The sequence below is a fragment of the Trichosurus vulpecula genome, chromosome 4, assembly GCF_011100635.1.
Source record: "Trichosurus vulpecula isolate mTriVul1 chromosome 4, mTriVul1.pri, whole genome shotgun sequence".
NCBI lineage: Eukaryota > Metazoa > Chordata > Mammalia > Diprotodontia > Phalangeridae > Trichosurus > Trichosurus vulpecula.
In genome coordinates this window covers 168,550,907-168,570,245 of record NC_050576.1, presented here as the reverse complement: position 1 = coordinate 168,570,245, position 19,339 = coordinate 168,550,907, and the positions used below count along the sequence as shown (strand labels likewise).

The window sequence follows — 19,339 nt, the reverse complement described above, 5'->3', positions numbered from 1 at the left end:
AAAGCCAAACATCCCCCAGCTTACCTAAGAACTTAGGGTAAGGAAAATGAATGTGGTAATGAACCAAATAGCAGGTTGACAGGTAGTTACAAAATAGGCTACATATGATTCTACAATACAGTGGGGAACACCTGGAAGGAGGGAGAGAGAGATTTTTATAACTACTGGGATATTTCTTGGCACATGGACTTAAAACTGATTCATATTTTAAAAAAATAACATTCCAGAGTAGGAATAAGAGTATGGACCCAGATCTCTCTAGAGACAAATGTGTAAAACATTTGGGTGAAGGAAAAGCTGTAACTAGCTGTGATTGGTATGAAATGGAACATCCTGGCCATTTTCTCTTCCCATTGTTCTTTCCCACTCCAGTCTTGAGGGGAAAACTAAGTCATGCCCAAGGAGTAGTTTATTAGAAAAGTGGTCTCAAAAATGGGGGCCATGGAATCACTACAGGGAAGGGAGGGGTTGTATCCTGATTCTAGGAAGTATGTTATCACCCAATCAAATATCAGGAAAACAGGTCACATTCTCCCTTGATATGATAGCTAACTATATAGCTTGTCTGTAATACAACCATACCTACCAGTATCACCCAATACTTCCCCACTCTGACAACTTCCTCTGCTATACAAGCTTCTAACCTCCTCCCTTCTGAGCCAAGTGTTGGCTCCTTAGAACCTAGGCCAGTTTTACCCAAACTAACCACAATCCACAACAGCTGCTCAGGTACCATTGGAAAAATTCCTCCTCTATCTCCTTGTAGTAGCAATTTAGATTTGAAGATCTTTCCCACCCATTAACAGGCCATGTGACCTTCTTACATCACAGGAAGTTTAAGTCACATATGGTGGGAGGAGCTTCCTGACAGGAAAAGGAAGTTATGTCACAGGAAATGCTGAGAGAGAGAGATCAGTTATGGTTGCAAATGGCTGCTAATGGCTGTTGTGATAGTTAGAACTGAACAGACTGACTTAGCTGTATTGTGAGTTTGTTTTGGGAGAGACCCCAGCAGGGGGTCAGAGAGGTTTTGGGATGGTGAGGCTCCATGTTGTGTTATCATGTTTTAAGTTCCTTGCTGTTATGATAAAGTAGGCTAACTGGCTGTGGGAGCAGAACATTTGGTTATAGGATATGGTTCTCTGGTGTCTGAATAAATATTATACTTCTTCTACCTTCTTTATGGAGAGTCTCTCATATTTTGCGATAGAGGACTAGATAGGCATATTCACGATTATTGTTGGTGTTGTATTTATTGCCTTATGACACACTCCAATCCCTAAGATCACCTCATGTGCTTCTCTCAAAGGCTGGGCTCTATGCTTGGGAGCAGTGACTGGTGAGGGATGCCCTCCAATCCCCCTTTCATTTTGGATAAGACAAAAGGATATGGGATTTGCAGGTAAGAATGGATCACAGATACCATCATGTTATCTTCCTGTACAAACCCACTCATCTTCCAAACTTCCCTATTACTGACAAGGTAGCCACCATACTTCCAAGCCCGCAGGCTCTCGCAACCCCAGTGTCATCTTAGACCTTTTACTTTCTCTCACCCCATATCAACATTTCCAATCAGTCTCCATATCTTGCTGGTTTTTTCTCTGCACTTCTCACAACCATGCTATTTGGCTATTTGGTTTCTCTCCACTCCTATGGACATCACCCTAGTTCAGACTCACATCACTTCTCACTTGGACTTTTTGTAATAACATTCTAATTGGTCTCCACAGCTCAAGTAACTCCCTTTTCCAAGACATCCTCCATACAGCTGACAAAATGATTTTCACAAAGCACAGGTCTGACCATGTTGCTCCCCTACTCAATAAACTCCACTAGCTCCCTAATGACTATAGTATCAAATATTGTGCCAATCTTTGTCTCATCAATCAATCAATTAATCAATAAATATTTATTAAGTGCCTACTATGTGTCCAGAACTGTGCTAAGTTAGGGATACAAAATATAGCAAAAGAGAGTCCCCACCTTCAAGGAGCTTACAGTTTAATGGAATAATCTTATTTGTATCCCCAACACTTAGCATAGTGCCTAGTGCATAGTAGGTGCTTAATAAATGTTTATGGAATTGAATTGAACTGGTGATTGGAGTTTTCTTTTCCAGATCTCAAGTAGCTGTGGATTCTGAGGAGGAAGGAGCTTCACCACCTGTGGAAGCAGTTGCCAGGTGGCATCTGCAGGAGGATTGTTCCCTTGGACAAAGGCTACAGGGAGCTTACAGGATGGGATGGCAAGGCATGGATAGTGGTCTGGGCAACCAGAAATCTTGAGCTTACTTACATATTGGTGGCAGTTGGTTGATGGTGGTGGTAGGGATGGTTGGCCCTTTTTCTACAGGAACTATTCTGCTTAATGAAGGCTACAGTTGCTGGGTAGGAAGCAAGTCCAATGCTCTGGCAGCACAATGCAATTTCTAGGACTCGGGGACTTGGGCTCTGGGCCCTGGGCTATCTCTATTGGGTCCCAAGGGGAAGTGGTAGTAATGGTTTGACACATGCTGACACATCTGACACATGCTGCCTCCTATCTATCCCTGAGGATACCTTACTGCTTCAGCTAAAGTGGCTTTCAAGAAAGTTTAGAGACCATTGGATTAGAGGGGGAAAAAAATCACACCAGAAGGAAAGAGCTGAAAAAAAGTGGCATGGTACAGCATGGCCCACGTGAAGGCAGGGTCCACAAGGAGGGGGTGAATAGCCCTCCTCATCAGTACAACACCATTCCTCCCTCACACCACAGCCAGATTTTTTTTAACAGAGAAGCCCCTATTCACTTAACTTTAATGCTGGCAAATGACAATCCTGTTTTTAAAAAAATGTGGTCCAATGACTGAGCTTCCCCTGGATCTTTAACTTTTGAAAGCTAACTAAATAAGGTAGATAGTTGGGAATATACAGATAAAATATAAAGATATAAATACAAAGATAATATAATATAAATTATATTATATGAAGATAAATTATCTTATATAAAGATAAAAAACCTCCACAGAGCTTGCAATGGAGGGTCAGGGATGGGTTTAATTAGTACGCACAAAAATAAATAAATACAAAGGCTATACAAAGTAATTTCCAAGAAGGAAAAAACACTAAGGATTCAAAGAATCAGATAAAGCTTTGTGTTGAATTTAGCATCTGAGCTATGCTTTGAATGAATAGAGATTCTGAGCAGAGATGGGGAGAGAATACAGGCCAACCATGAATGACCACCAATACAAAGTCAGAAAGAAAAGTGGGAAGAATGTAAAGCACATCTTATTTGTATCCCTAGTGCTTAGCACAGTGCCTGGAACCTTGCAGATACTTAATAAATGTTTATTAAATTGAACTGGTTGTTGGACTTTCTTTTCTAGATCTTCAGTAGTGTGGATTCTAAGGAGAAAGGAGCTGCATCAGCTATGAAGGTAGTTGCCAGGTGGCATCTCCTATAAAGGAGAAAATGCCAGGAAAACCAGGTTGACCAGAAAAGAGTGGGTAAAGGGGCATAATATGAAATAACTGGAAAGGTAGGTAGGAAGATTATTCAAGGATTTAAATACCAGGCTGAATGTTTTGGGTTTTGTCTTTTAGACAATAGCGAGATAGGGAGATACTGAAGATTTTTGAGTAGGGAAATGATATGCTCAGATTTGTGGTTTAGCATAATCTATTCAGAAAAGTATGGCTGTCTGTGGAGCTGTTGAATACTTTGTCTCTGTAAATTGACTGTTTTGCTGGTCAAGATTCAAGGAAATCCATAACCAGTGGTGCAAATGGTTCAGCATATTCTGTGACCCCCAGACAATATTTCAGTGAAATCATTCCTATATTATTGAAAACTATGCATGTGCAAAATAGCTGCCTGAATGGAGGCAGGCTTCCCAGATCCTCCACACACCTGCTCTAACAAAAACTTGAAATTCACACCAGACCAAAAAAATGAACAAGAAATCCAATGAGAAGCTTCAGTAAATGAATTCTTCCACTCCAGAATTGAAAAAAAAAAAAGGGAGCCAGAAACTATGAATAAAAGGGAACCTCCCAGCATGACCAGAAAAAGGCCAGAGATACATGTAACCTGTAGGGCTCTGTGTCTAGACATAATAAGAGCTGAAGACCCCCAGAAGAAGATTCAGAGAGGTTAAAAAGCCCCAGGTTGAGGACCTTGGAAGCCTCAGGGAATAGCAGTGTTCAGACTGGGATAGCCCAGTTTGCTCAGGGGCCCTGACGTCCCTAGAACTCTGTTCTGAGATGTCATAGGAGGCCTTTGCTTTGATCCTCAAAGACTCAGAAGGGCATAAACCCAGGAAGTGGAGATCAGTGCAGGAACCCAGGGCAAGACTAAGCAGGGCCAACCACCCCACCCAAAAGCACATGTGTAGATTGACTTGGTCTTGGCACAAAGCCCCATTTTAGGAACCAAAGCTGAAGAGATAAATAAACTACAGAAGACACCAACAAGTATAAAAATATTATTGTAGAGTTCCTTAAATTGTTGTTATTCATTTGTTCCAACATGTCTTACTCTTCCTGACCCCATAGACCATAGCATTCCAGGCCCTTCTCTACTATCTCCCAAAGTCTGCCCAGGTTCATGTTTGTTGCTTCCATGACACTATCTATCCATCTCATCCTCTGCTGTCCCCTTTTTCCTTTTGCCTTCAATATTTCCCAACATCAGGGTCTTTTCCAATGAGTCATGTCTTCTCATTATGTGGCCAAAGTATTTAAGATTCAGCTTCAGTATTGACCTTCCAATGAATAATCTGAGTTAATTTCTTTAAGTATTGACTACTCTGATCTCCTTGCTATCCAAGAGACTCTCAAAAGTCTTTTCTAGTACTACAATTTGAAAGCCTTGATTCTGCAGTGCTCAGCTTTCTTACAAACCAGTTCTCACCCCCAGACATTGCTACTGAAAAAACCATAGTTTTGACTATACAGACCTTTGTCAGCAAGATGATGTCTCTGTTTTTTAGTATGTTGTTCAGATTTGCTATAGCTTTCCTTCCAAGGAGCAAGCATCTTTTAATTTCATGGCTGCAGTCAAGAGAAACTCTGTAATACTTACAAGGAGAAACCATGAGAAAAAATATGGATTTTCCACAATACCTAGAAGAAATGAAGCAAGAGTTAAAAAAAAACTCTGGAGAAAAAAATGGAAGAAGGATAACTAATTTAGAAGACAGCGGTAAAACTTTCCTAAGTAATGGACTCCCTAAAAACTAGAATAGGGCAAACAGAAATTAATCTATGAGACATGGAATGAAATCAAAAGATTGAAAAAATAGGGAAAAAACACATCTGATATATTAAAGAATAATTGACTCAGAAAATAACTCAAAGATAACTTAAGAATCATTAGATTTCATGAAAACCATGGTTTAAAAAAGAAGCCTAAACACCATATCTCAAGAAATCACAAATGAAAACCGAGAGAACAGAAACATGTGTCCTTCAGAACTTAATGTCTTCCAAGAGTATTGATGGAGATAAATTAAAAAAAAAAAAACACCACCACCAGAGAGTCTGGGGATAGGGAACATTGGGGCTGGGGTACTGAATTGGTTCTGCTCTGAAGATTTTAAGAGGATGAAAAAGAAAGGAGGATAAAAGGAATACACTATTGTACATTACCTGAGCTTCTTAGGCAAACTGGTCATGCTCAGAGAAGTTGAGACTACATGTAAAAAGGAGTAAAAATAGGGTAGGACTTGCTATTCTCGTATTTGGGGTACACAAAAAGAAAGGTATGCAAACATGGAAGAAGGTTTGGGGAGAGGAGCATCAGATGAATCTTACTCTTATCTGAAACAGATAAAAGAAGGTTCAATAGGAAATTCATCAAACTCAACAGGGAAACAAATGAGGATAAGAATAGGGAGGGTTAAGAGGGAGGAAAATACTAGGGAGGGATCAGTCAAAAGCAAAACAAACTCCCTGATTCCAAAATGGAGATTAAAAGGGGATTTTTAAAAAGGAAGACAGAAAAGAATTGGAATCTAAAGGGATGGCTGAATAAATTCTGTATATGAATGTAATCAAATATTGCACTATATGAAATAATGAAAGATGATTTCAGAGAATCCTGGGTAGTTTGAATGGATGCAGAGTAAAATGAGGACCAGGAGAATAATTTTTGCAAGGATAGCAACAATATAACGACAAACAGCTTTGAAAGACTTGAGGACTCTGGTCCACGGAATAAACAATTTGTACACAAATAAATAAACACAAAGGTTATACAAAGTAACAGTAAGTAATTTCCAGAAGAAAAAAACTCTAAGGATTCAAAGTATCAGATAAAGTTTTCTGTTGGACCTAGAAGACTAATGATAAAGCATGTTACCCACTTCCCAAAAGAGAAGCAAATGAGTTCAGTGTGCAGAAAGAGACATGCATTTTTGGACATGGCTACTATGTGGATTCCATTTGTTTAACTGCGCTTATTTGTTACAAGGGTTTTTTTTCTTTGTGTTTTTTTTTGGGGGCGGGTGGGGGGCAAGTAGTGGTGGGGAAGTAGGTAGCAATAGTAATCCCAAAAAAGAAGACCTCTGGGAAAAAAGAAAGAAAAAGAAGTGAATGCAGCAAAGAGAACAAAAGTAACATAGAAATTCTTACAGATATTTTAAAAAGTGTCAATGGCAGCAGCAGAGGAGGTAGCCGGAGAGGTGGCTCTGTCTCCTTCAGCACTTCTAGGCCCCAGGTATTTCAGAGTGGGCCAGAGAGCAGTGCTACCACATGCCACAAGGCTGGAGACCCAGAGTCTCTCTGATGCAAAAGAAAGAGGCCTGCTGAAAATGACTGACCATAAGCTTGTGATAGTTGGAACTGGTGGCATAGGCAGGAGTGCCTTGACAATACAGCTAATTCGGAATCACTTTGTAGGTGAGTATGATGCTACGATGGAGGATTCCTATAGGAAACAAGTAGTAATCAGTGAAGAGACCTGTCTCTGGAGTAGGTCAAGAGGAATATGGTGCAATGAGGGACCAGTACATCAGGACTGAGGAGGGCTTTTTATGTATATTTGTCATGATAATACTAAATTGTTTGAATATACTCGCCATTATAGAAAACAAATAAAAAGAGTTAAAGATTCTGAAGATGTATCCATGGTCCTCAGAGGAAATAAATGTGATTTACCTTCCAGAACAGTAGATATAAAAGTCTTGCTAAGTCCAAGACTTAGCAAGAAGTTATGGAATTCCTCTCATTTGAAACATCAGCAAAAACAAGATGGGGTATTGATGATGCCATCTATACATTAGTTTGTGAAATTCGAAAACATAAAGAAAAGATAAACAAAGAGGGTAAAAAAAGAAAAAAGCCAAAGCATATAATTATGTAGATAAAATTTACACTTTTTTCTCAAAGCATATTTTAGAAAATTTTTATGTTATACTAGATTATTAGCATTTGTTTAACATTACCTAGTTTTCTTTTTGCTTCATGCAAAATCTTAGCTTTTATCTGAATGCATATTTCAAAATAACAGTGGAAACTTTATTCCTCTAAGTGCCAGCTTTCCCTTAGTATTGGTTCTTCAACTAGTAATGCCTGTAAAAAAGAAATTGAACATCTGAGATTTTTCTTCTTGGGATTTTTGGTGCTTGCACACTGGCTATAACTTTTTATTTTTTTCTTGCCAGTCATGAACTTGGGTATTTTAACAAATTAATGAAGCATAATGTTACAAAATTTATAAATAACCCCCATACTATATTTTATTCTATCATATAATGGATTGGGTATTAAATAGTTTAACTTCAGTTGAAACTTAAATGATTGGCTTTATTAATTTTGAGGATATAAGAACCTCTTACAGACTTCCTATAGGTTCACTTGGAGAAATCAAGTCCTATAGTTCAAGATCACCTTTATTGAAAATATGTCATTTAGAATTTTAAAAAAAATTTCCATTGCTATTACTGTTTGTCACAGTAACTCCTTTAAAAATAATTTTTCCTATAAAAAATGTTTGAGGTAGTAAAAAATAGTAAATGCCTTTCTTATTTTATTTATTTTTATTATTAATTTATTTAAATTGATTCATTCAGGAAGACTCTCAGAGGCCTTTAAAAAAACACATTTTAAGTTATTATTTATTTTTTAACATTCTTTTCTTCTTAAATTTTGAGTTCCAAACTCTCTACCTCCTTCCTACCCTGATCACATCCACTCAGAAGGCAGGCAATATGATATCAATTATGCATATGAAATCATGCAAAACATATTTCCACATTAGCCATATTTTTTTAAAAGCCAGAAAAATAGTGAGAAAATGGTATTTCAATTTGCATTAAGTTCATCAGTTCTCTCTCTGGAGGTGGATAGCTTTTTTTTTTTTTAAATCATGAGTCCCTTGGAATTGTCTTGGATTATTGATCAGAGAAGCCAAATTTTACACAGTCGTCATCATTACATCATTGCTGTTACTGTGAACAATGATCCCCGAGTTGTTCTCACTTCACTTTGCATTACTTCATATAAGTCTTGCCATGTTTTTTTGAAACTATTCCCTTGTCATTTCCCACAGCATAACAGTATTCCATCACATTTTCTTCTGTTTCTTCCTCTCTCCTTTCTTCTTATCCTGTCCCTCCTCAGAAGTCTATTTTGTTTCTAGCCATTTTCCCCTTAATTTGTTCTCCCTTTTGTTATCCACCCCCCCTTCTCTAATCCTTTTCCCCTCCTATTTCCCTATTGGGTAAGTTACATTTCTATACACAACTAAATGTGTGTGTATCATACATACATACATACATATATTCTTCCATTTTTGAACCACTTCTAATGAGAGTAAGGTTCAAGTATTGCTTGCCACTCCCCCCTCCATTTTCCCTTCCATTGTAAAGTCTCTTCCTTGCATATCTCTTTTATGTGAGAAAATTTTCTCCATACTACCTCTCCCTTCCCCTTTCTCCTCATGAATCCCTCTTTCTCACTTTCATTTTTTAATATCATCCCATCATAGTAAACTTATACCCATGCCCTCTGTCTATGTAAACTCCTTTTAACTGCCCTAATAATGATAAAGTTCTTAGGAGTTACATCTATCATCTTCCTGTATTGGAATGTAAGCAGTTTAACTTTATTGAGTCTCTTATGATTACCTTTTCATGTTTCACTTTTTGTGCTCCTCCTGAGTCTTGTGTTTGAATGTCAAGTTTTCTATTTAGCTCTGGTCTTTTCAGTAGGAATGCTTGAAATTCCTCTATTTCATTAAATATACATTTTTTCCCCCTTAAGAATCACACTCAGTTTTGCTGGATAGGTTATTCTTGGTTGTAATCCTAGCTCCTTTGCCTTCTGGAGTATCATATTCCAAGCCCTTTGCTCCTGTAACATGGAAGCTGCTAAATCTTTGTGTGATCCTGACTGTGGCTCCATAATATTTGGATTATTTATTTCTGACTGCTTGAAGTAGTTTCTCCTTAATCTCAGAGCTCTGGAATTTAGCTATAATATTCCTGGGAACTTTCATTTTCTCTTTTAGTCTCTTTCAGGTGGTAATCAGTGGGTTCTTTCAATTTCTGTTTTACCTTCTGGATCTAAAATATCAGGGAAGTTTTCTTTGATAATTTCTTGAAATATGATATCGAGACTCTTTCTTTGATCATGACTTTCAGGTAGTTCAATAATTCTTAAATTTTCTCTCCCTGATTTATTTTCCAGGTCAGTTGTTTTTCCAAAGAGATATTTCACATTTTCTTCTATTTTTTCATTCTTTTGACTTTATTTTGTTTCTTGATGTCTCATGGACTCATTAGCTTCCATTTGCCCAATCCTAATTTTCAAGGAATTGTTTTCTTCTTTGAGACGTTGTATCTCTTTTCCCATTTGGCCAATTCAGCTTTTCAAGGAGTTCTTTTTTTCTTCAGTGGATTTTTGTGCCTCTTTTACCATTAGACCAATTTTGTTTTTTAAGGTTTTCTTTTCTTCATGATTTTTGGGTATCTCTTTTACCAAGCTGTTAATTCTCTTTTCATAATTTTCTTGCATCATTCACATCTTTTCCCAATTTTTCCTCTACCATTTTCATCTCTTTCTTTAACTCTTCTAGGAATTCTTTTTGGGCTTGGGTTCAATTAGCATTTTTCTTTGAAGTCTTATTTTTGGGGGTAGCTGTTTTCACATTGTTGTCTTCTTCTGAGTCTACATCTTGCTCTTCCCTGTTACCAGAGTAGCTTTTTATGGTGAAATTCTTTTTTCATTGTTTGCTTATTTTTCCAGCCTACTTCTTGACTTTGAACTTTGGTTAAAGTTGAGCTCTGCTCACCTAAAGGTGAGGAGGCCCTGTCCCAATCTTGGAACTTTTTCATGATGCTATTTTCAGAGCTAGTTCTTGGGGTCTGCAAATTTTTGGTGCTTCCAAGATGGTAGGATCCTGGGAGAGGTATGGTCACTGTTCTCCTCACCTGCATTCTGGTCTTTACCCGTGAAGGGTCCCTGGTCCCCTGCAGTCAGAAGTACTAGCCCTTTTCTTTGCTTTGAAACTGTGATCAGACCCCCTGTTCTTTTTTGACAAATCACCAATGCTCCTCTCCACCCTGGAACTGTGACCCAGAGCTATGTATGGGCAAAAGAGTTGCCAATCAACACCAGCCATATCCAGCACCAGCAAAAGATCCCCTGTAAGCTCTTCCTAACCCATTGTCCAGCCCCCTTTCCATCTCTGGGCTGAGGGGTCCTGAAGCTGCTGCTGCTATGGCCACTATTGCCATTGTAGCATGTGTGGACTCAAAACAGGCTCCACTCTACTGACATAGACTTCTCCTGCTGACCTCCTAAGTTTTCTTAGGCCAGAAAAATGTCTCACTCTGACTTTTTGTTGGCCTTTCTGCTCCGAAATTTGATTTGAGGGCTTAATTTAAAGGTGTTTGGAGGGGAATGTTGGGAGAGTTCAGTTGAGTAGCTTCCCTAATTAACTGCATCTTGGCTCTGCCAGTGGCCTTTACTTTTAATGCAGACCTAGTATATGTTACAGCACAGGTGTTGAACTTGCAGCCCCTAGCCTACTTGCTTCCAAATGGGGCCAGAACTAGATTGAAGTGTAACTGGAAATATAAAAATGCAACATAGATAATGTTAATTTGTGGTTTTTTAAGTCAATGGGTCCCACAGGGATCTATTTCTATTTGAGTTTGACATCACTGTGCACTAGAGGGATGTTTGAGGTTATATTCAGATACTACTCTTCGGTGATGGAAAAAAATATGAAGTACATTCATAGGTAATAATCCTCATTTCATATTGCTTTTTCTTACAGTAGTTTTAGATTTTTCTTGAACTTAATTTTTCACAAACAGTTTTAACTCAGTTTTCCTTTTGATTGGAAATCATTTGGAATACAGTACATTATTAGCTTTAGTTTAACTGTCAAAAATCAACCAGTTACTGAGAAACATCGCATAGAAACTGAATGTAGTTTGCATTCTGGATAAAATTAAGCGTAACTTTTCTCAAATGTTACTTAGTAAATTTAGGATTATGGAGCATTGTCCAGACTATTGAGATTTATGCAGTACTAAGGGAAAGAAATAGCCATACTTGAAGAATTGAAATATATAAAAGAAGGTGGCACAGTGGATAGAGTGCCAGGCCTGGAGTCAGGGAGATTCATATTCCTGAGTTCAAATCTGGCCTCAGAAACTTACTAGCTCTGTGACCCTAAGAAAATCACTTAACCCTCTTTGCCTCAGTTTCCTCATCTATAAAATGAGCTGAAAAGAAGGATCTTTGCCAAGAAAACCCGAAATGGGGTCCCAAAGAGTCAGACATGACTGAAAGGACTGAATAAGAAGAATGCCTCAGATTTTTTTTTTTGATGGTAACAATAAAAAAATTCACATCTTAAGTCACTTACTATATGAGAATTCATTATCAATTCTTCTTGTCAGAAAGTAATAATGCCTTGTAGTAGCTTTATGTAATCTTGATAATCACCTTCTAAAAAAGCAACCAGCAATTAATAATTAATTTGAAATTTTAGTTTTTAATTAACTGTTAAGTTATAATCTTGGCTGTTAGGAATTCCATGTAGAGAAAATCAAATAGCATGAAACTGTACTGTGACTAGTTCAGTACAGTAGGGAAAATTACAGTTCTGTTTCTCCAAGTAACATAGTCAAATTAGTTCCTGGGTTTTGTGTTAATTATGTAGCTTGAGATCTGTGTGTCAGTCTAACAGCTCAAAGTAAGTGCTTGTGTGAAATGCTGATAGTGAGCATACAGATATGCTTAGAGAAATAGAGGTGGCTGTCTGGAGAAATGTCAGTTATAGGCTTTTTGGGTAAAGTTAGTTACATCGGCCACATGATCTAAAAGGTCCTAATTCCACTGTCTTTTGTTATCATGTTGGAAATAGTTTTGCTTTTTTTTTTTAGGGCCAACCTCTTACTAGAAGCTATTTTTTAATGTAACATATTAACCTGGAATGTATTTTAAACTATTTTTGTATAGTGTGACCTGAAAGATGTGCATTTCATACATCGTGCTTTTTCGGGGGGGAGGAAGAGGAGAGGCATATAGTGTGATTCAGTTTTTCTCCATCATTTGATTCCTAGGAATATCAGTCATGCTAGACATAAAATTTTAAGATGACCACTGCTTTAACTAAAATTAACTTTAAATTTTTACAGGAGTATGTACTGTAAAGTGGTCTGAAATTGTCATGTTTTTGTTATAAAATTGTACTGCTCCTAATTATTATAATGTAATAATGTTTAAAATAATTAAAGTTTTTTTAATGAAAAATTGTTGTAATGTAATAAAGAAAATGGTAGGGTTTTTTTTTTTGAAAAGCAAAATTATGCTCTGTTTATATGGAAATACTTTTTTCATAGTATTCAGAATAAGAAAAGAAAAATGACACATCCATATTGGTGGAAGCAGGAGGACCCAAAATTGCATTCTTGTTGGTTTTAGGAGCTACCTCAATACTGTCTTGATCTTCTAAGTTCCTGTGAACCTTTCCTTGGGGTAGAAAGGAAAGGGACATTTAATTGCAATCCAAACAGGTTTATCTCCAGGCAGAAACAATTACCTTTTAAGACTGAAATACTGCTTAAAACTTTCGACTTTCTTTGTTTGCAGATGCCTACCTTGAGCAGTCTGGAGGAGCCGGTTTTGAGCAGGGTAACAGGCCACCTGTCTCTACCCTCCTCCCTCCTCCCTCCCCCCTCCCCAACTTCAGACATTCTGAAGAAAATCCTCAACTTTGGGTTGTCAGAATCATAGATATATTTTGCAAAACTGGTTTTCTCTGCTTCCTCACCTTCTGCTTTGACTTCTTGAAACTGGGAATGGATACCTAACAACAGAGATGTTTTTGAGAGAAGTTCTCTTCAGCCCTTGGAAGAAAGTTGGATGGGGCAGGGAGGGGAGGGGGAAGGGGAAATCATCGGATTTTGGTTTTAAAGACTGGCCACCCAATTTCGGTGTGAGAAAATGCAAAAGGGAAAAATTAAGACATTGGAAACTTGAGTTCTAATGCCACTAAATGCTAAATATTCAGATGAAAGTTTAAAGTTAATTCTTCCAAAGTGAGGCCAGGTCTACATGAGCATGTAAAATGGAGAACTGAGGCAATTTTCCAGGTAACAGAGGCTTTCACCTGAAATGTGCCTATAGTGAAATCGAATGTGTTTTATGCCCTGAATAATTGCCTCAGTTTTTTCATTTTACCATCTTAATTTGCTCATTTACACCTGGTCTTTATCTTAATGTCTAAAAACTGTAGAGTTCATGCATTCAGTAACTTAAAAAGCCTCAAAACTCCTCAACCTTTCAGCTATTAAATTAGGTATAGTATTAGACCGTTAACAAAGGCTTTAAAATCAATGCCCTGTCTAGTCTAACTGCATGTTAAAAGCCACAGTGGTACTCTGGAGGAGTATAGCTCCTCATTGGAGCCATCATTATAGTTTACCTTACATCTATATAGTTCTTTTTAGTTTGCAAAGTGTCTAAAAACAAACATCATTCCAAGTGACCTTCACTACAAACCCGTATAGGCGAGGTATTATGATGATGATGACCATTTTGCATATGATTTCCCTAAGGTCACACAGCTAGTAAGTGATCCAGCCAAAAATGGATCTCAAGTCTTTATTCCTAGTTTAGGGTTTTTTGTTTTATTTCAGAGACTTTTTCTTGATTTGACATTTCCAACTTCAACCATTTGGGGATTTTTCATAAAATCTTAGAATCCCAGAGATGGAAAGCTTGTTTCCCTCAAGCTCTACCTGAATATTTTTTCACTGGAACATCACCAATCAGTGAATTACTGAGCCTTGAATCGAAGAACTCCAGTGATAGGGCTTATTTCTTTCCAAAGGAATCCATTCTACTTTTCCTTCCATTAAACTAAAATACACCTCTCTGCAACTTCCGCCCTAATTCTACACTCTAGCATCAAGCATTCTAGCCCCTTTTCTGTGTAACAGCCCTTCCAAAACTTAAAACATAACCACGTGCCCCCAAATCTTCACTTCTCCAGGCTGAACACCCTCATTTCCTTCAACCTATCTGGCATGTTTTGTGGTTCCACACTCCACACTCCAGCTTGTCAATGTCTTATTAAATGTCTTATTAATTATTAAAATTCAAAAGAACCACATTAAACATAATATTTCCCATGTAGTCTAATTAGACAGCTATGTTGTACAGTAGATAGAGCTCTGGGCCTGGAGTCAGAAAGGTCTGAGTTCAAATATGACCTCACTAGCTGTGTGATCCTGGGGAAGTCACTTGACTGCTGACCGCCTGTTTCCTCATCTGTAAAATAGAGATCACAGCATCTACTTCTCAGCATTGTTGTAAGGATCAAATGAAATAATATTTGTAAAGCATTTAACACAATGCCTAGCACATAGTGTGTGCTTAACAAATGCTTCCCTTCTAACCAGGGCAGAGCACAGCAGCACTATCACCTCTTTTGGGACACTATTACTGCAATCTAAGATCCAACGAGTGCTTTTAGCTTCTGTATCACATTGTTAACACTTTTTGACTCATAGTCAACTAAAACCCCAAGTCTTATTTACATGAAATGTTGCTTAGTCATTTCTCCCCTGTTTTACTGAAGTTGATTTTTTGACTCCCAGTGTAGCATTGTATATGTCACCATGAACTTTCATCTCATTTAATTCAGTCTATTGCTCCATCCTGTCTAGATCTTTTTGGGTATCAGTTATCTCACCCAATATATTAGCAATCACTCTTAGTTTCATGTCATCCAAAAATTTTGTAAGTACTCCATCTATGGTAACGAAAGTGTGGAACAGAATAAGGTCAAGGACAGAGCCATATAGTACTCTACCAGAAACCTACATCCAGACTGATATCAATCTCTTAATTACCACCTTTCTGTTTAGTTGTTCAACCAGTTCTGAACCAACCTAACTATGCCATCATCCAAACCATATCGCTTCATCTTGTCCGTAAGGATACAATGAGATTTTGTCCAAAGGCCTAGCTAAAATCCAGATAGATCATTTCCCTGATCTACTTGTTTGGCAACCCTGTTAAAAAAAAAAAAAGAAGAAGGAAATTAATTGAGTCTGGCACGACTAGTACTTCATGAATCCTGATACGTTATAGTGATCACCACTTCCTTTTTTTAACTGCTCACAAATTATACATTTAATAACCTGTTCTAGAATTTTGCCAGGAATTGATTGTTGTCAAACTCATAGTCGCTTTTAAAAACTTGGACCACAACTTCCTTTCTCCCATCCTGTGTCATCTCTTATGTTGTCCACAATTTTTTCTATGATCGCTATAGCAATCTTACATTTGCAAGGTTTTTTTTAGTGCCTTGCAAAGGAATTTGTCTTCTCTTAATGACTTATTTAGGGACCCTAGGTGCCCCTCTCACTTATCTTGGACTTTCATTTTCTCTTAATGATTTTTGTTTTATCCTTCCCATTCTGATGATCGTTCTCTTAGATAGAGAAAAAGAAGCGAAATATTACTAAGTCTTTGTGGTTCATACAGTCTACCTATACTAAGAGGTGACCTATGAGCTTTACATTGTCACACAAAGTTTTTTTTTTTTAAAGACCATTTTCTTGTTCTTAGCACTCTTTGCAAACCTCATCTAGTTCTAGGCTTTAACATTCCAGATCATCATCTAGCTCTATGCTGCTCTTTGGTATTCATACTCAGTTACCTGTCCTTGCTTCCATCTTTTTGAACATGTCTTTTAAAACGCCTGAGTTGGTCAGCAAGTTTCCTGTGCAACCACATAGTTCTTTTTAAATAGCTATTAAGAGGTAGCATTTATATAGTGCTTTAAGGTTTGTAAAACATTTTGAAATCATTATCTCATTTGATCATTTTTGGATAGTTACTACTTTTATTCTAACTGCAAACATTTGTTTTTTGCCATGAAAATTTCATTGTGGAGTGTCATATTTGTCACGACACACACTGCCCTCAATCAGGCAATTTTCCCTCTGGCCCCTAAGCACTCTATTTCTAAAACAAAAACCAGGAGAACCTCAGGTGTCCATGATTCATATACATTATATTGAGGGGAATCTGATCCAATAGCCTTTCGTCATTGCACATTCTAATTTGGCACAAGTTGTGGGGAGCAGGAAGCAGGTGTACGCAATCAGGTCAAAGGTCCTAAACTCATGTCACATGAGTGCTCATGATGATGCCATGTAGAAGGAACAGGAAACCCACTCCATTCACTGCAAGATTCGGAGCACTGAAGGCCGTCCTAAACTTATACCGACCCACTTACTTTCACCCATTTGGCCACAATCATACTAAATGTAGGGATGTGTTGGAGCCAGTTCTAACTGGCTGGGTAAAACCAATTGTTAAATTTTCTGTATGAGCATTTACAACTCGAATGTTGACAAACACTACAAATCAGGGCTCGGTTTAATGTTTTGTTAATTGTCTAGGCTTAAGAAAGGGATAGAGATAGCTATTAAAACTTTACCAAGATACCAGTACACTTGAGTTCTCAAGCTAATCCCAAATGTATACTCACAGCACCCACTTTTACTTTGAAAGCCTGCTTTATTCACTCCCTAATCTCACTTGAACATACAAACTCCACAATCACCTTCACCCTCTCTGACTCTCTCACAATCTAATCTCATGCATACATACCCAGAGCAAGCTTTCACTGAAACTGCTGACTTTTCTTCATAGCTTCAAGACCCTGGTCTCCCAAACCACCGATGGATATACACCAACCCTGAGACTACTTCTTATATTCTTAAATGTCCACTGTGGGATTATAGACTTCCCCCCTTTCCCTCCCCCCAACGTCCATCCCTACAATAATGGGAGACAGGAAGGAAATCTGTGATAGGACCTGCTTGTATCTCCTTTTTTCTTTCTTTCTCATAGTACACAAGTTCCTGACACTATCCCGCTCTAGCTGACTTCCCTTGTTATACTCTTAAACTATGCATTCCTACCTATCCTTTCTTATAATTTCGCTCTCTCAAAGTCTAGAGTATGAGTCAGACTGTACCTGGATTTTCTTTTTTTTTTTCTTTTGTCTCTATCATGAACTCTAACATGTTATAATCACTGTCTTCCAAAGTTACAGTCATTTCAATACCCATTTCCTTCTTACTGGTCAGGATAAGTTCCAGAATAGCAGTTCCTTTATTAACTACATTCTTTTCTGATAGAGGCAGTTATTTTTGAGGCAAATCCATAATTTTTCAGCTGCTCTAATTTTAGCAGAAGCCCTTCATGTCTACTTGTGGAACTTATCATACAATTCCTCCTTCTAGTCAGGAAGTCTATAGTATACTCCCACCACAATCTCTCCTATTCACCCCACCACCATCTTAACCTTGATGTTCACCAGGTGCTCCCACTATCAACAATGGATTCTACTCATAAATATATTTATTGAAAATAACAATATTCCTGGAACACTAACGCATTGTTGGTGGAGTTGTGAATGGACCCAACCATTCTGGAGAGCAATTTGGGACTATGCCCACGGGGCTATAAAGCTATGCATACCCTTTGACCCAGCAATATCACTTTTAGGTCTGTATTCCAAAGAGATCATAAAAATGGGAAAAGGACCCACATGTACAAAAATATTTATAGCAGCTCTTTTTGTAGTGTCCAAGAATTGGAAATTGACGGGCTGCCCATCAACTGGGGAACAGCTGAACAAATTGTGGTATATGAATGTAGTGGAATACTATTGTTCCATAAGAAATGATGAGCAGGTAGACTTCAGAAAAACCTGGAAAGACTTACATGAACTGATGCTGAGTGAAGTGAGAAGAACCAGGAGAACACCGTACACAGTAACACCAACATTGTGCGATGACCAACTTTGATAGACTTAACTCTTCTCAGCAATACAAGGATCTAGGATGATTCCAAAAGACACAGGATGGAAAGTGCTATCTACATCAAGAGAAACTATATCAAATTGCACAATATCTTAGGTAGGGGGAGCAGAGGGAGGAGAAAATTTAGAACTCAAAATCTTATAGAAGTGAATATTGAAAACTAAGAACAAATAAATAAAAATTTTTAAAAAGAAAATAACAATATTCCATCATTGCTATTATCTAATCTATCCCTTCTGAATAAGATACTCCATTCCAATGAGTCACATCCTAGTAAGTCTCAGTACTTGCGACGATATAGTTACCTTCTTGCATTAAGATCCCTTATTTATTTCTTATGTTTTGTGCATTTCTATATAGATATCTGAAGCTAAAAGTATCCTCCTTCCCCAACTCATAGGATAAGTCCCTTAGTGAACAGCTACCCTAGGTTCAAGGTATCAACTGCAGGAGTCTGCTGAAGCCAGGTCCATGAGCTTCCACCATTGTGTTGACTTTTTAATAATGAACCAGAGGACACAATTAGCTGAAAGCAAAGGCATTTGCTGAAATGACGTCATTTGGAAAGTGACAACAAAACATCTCCCCCATAAACCTGAGGAATACTCTTCCACAAATATAACTGTGAGAGAGAGAGAGAACACTTATAAAGCTCATGAGTAGGTAATACATGTGGCCAATTATGTGCAAGCAAAGACAACTCAGGTATCTGATGCTGCAGGGCCACTAATATCTTTGTCTTGATCTCACTGACCTAAATCTCTAGTGTCTACTAGAGACTATTCCACTGGTCACTGCCAGATGTTGCCCCACTGGATATTGCTTGGTTAGAGTCACCATTGCCTCTAGCTTCTGGCTCAGAAAAAAATCCTTGACTAGGGTATTTCCATACTCTCTTAGAAAAAGGATGGACCCTTAAATAGTTTTTGTGCTCTAAGTGGAATATATCACAGGAACCATGCAAATGTCCTTCTTTCTTCTTTAAGG

At 37.8% G+C, this 19,339-nt stretch overlaps 1 pseudogene; it reads left to right on the top strand.

Moving 5' to 3' along the window:
- The first annotated feature begins 6,793 nt into the window (after nt 1-6,793).
- Nucleotides 6,794-7,347, top strand: LOC118848081 (annotated as a pseudogene).
- Nucleotides 7,348-19,339: the final 11,992 nt, after the last annotated feature.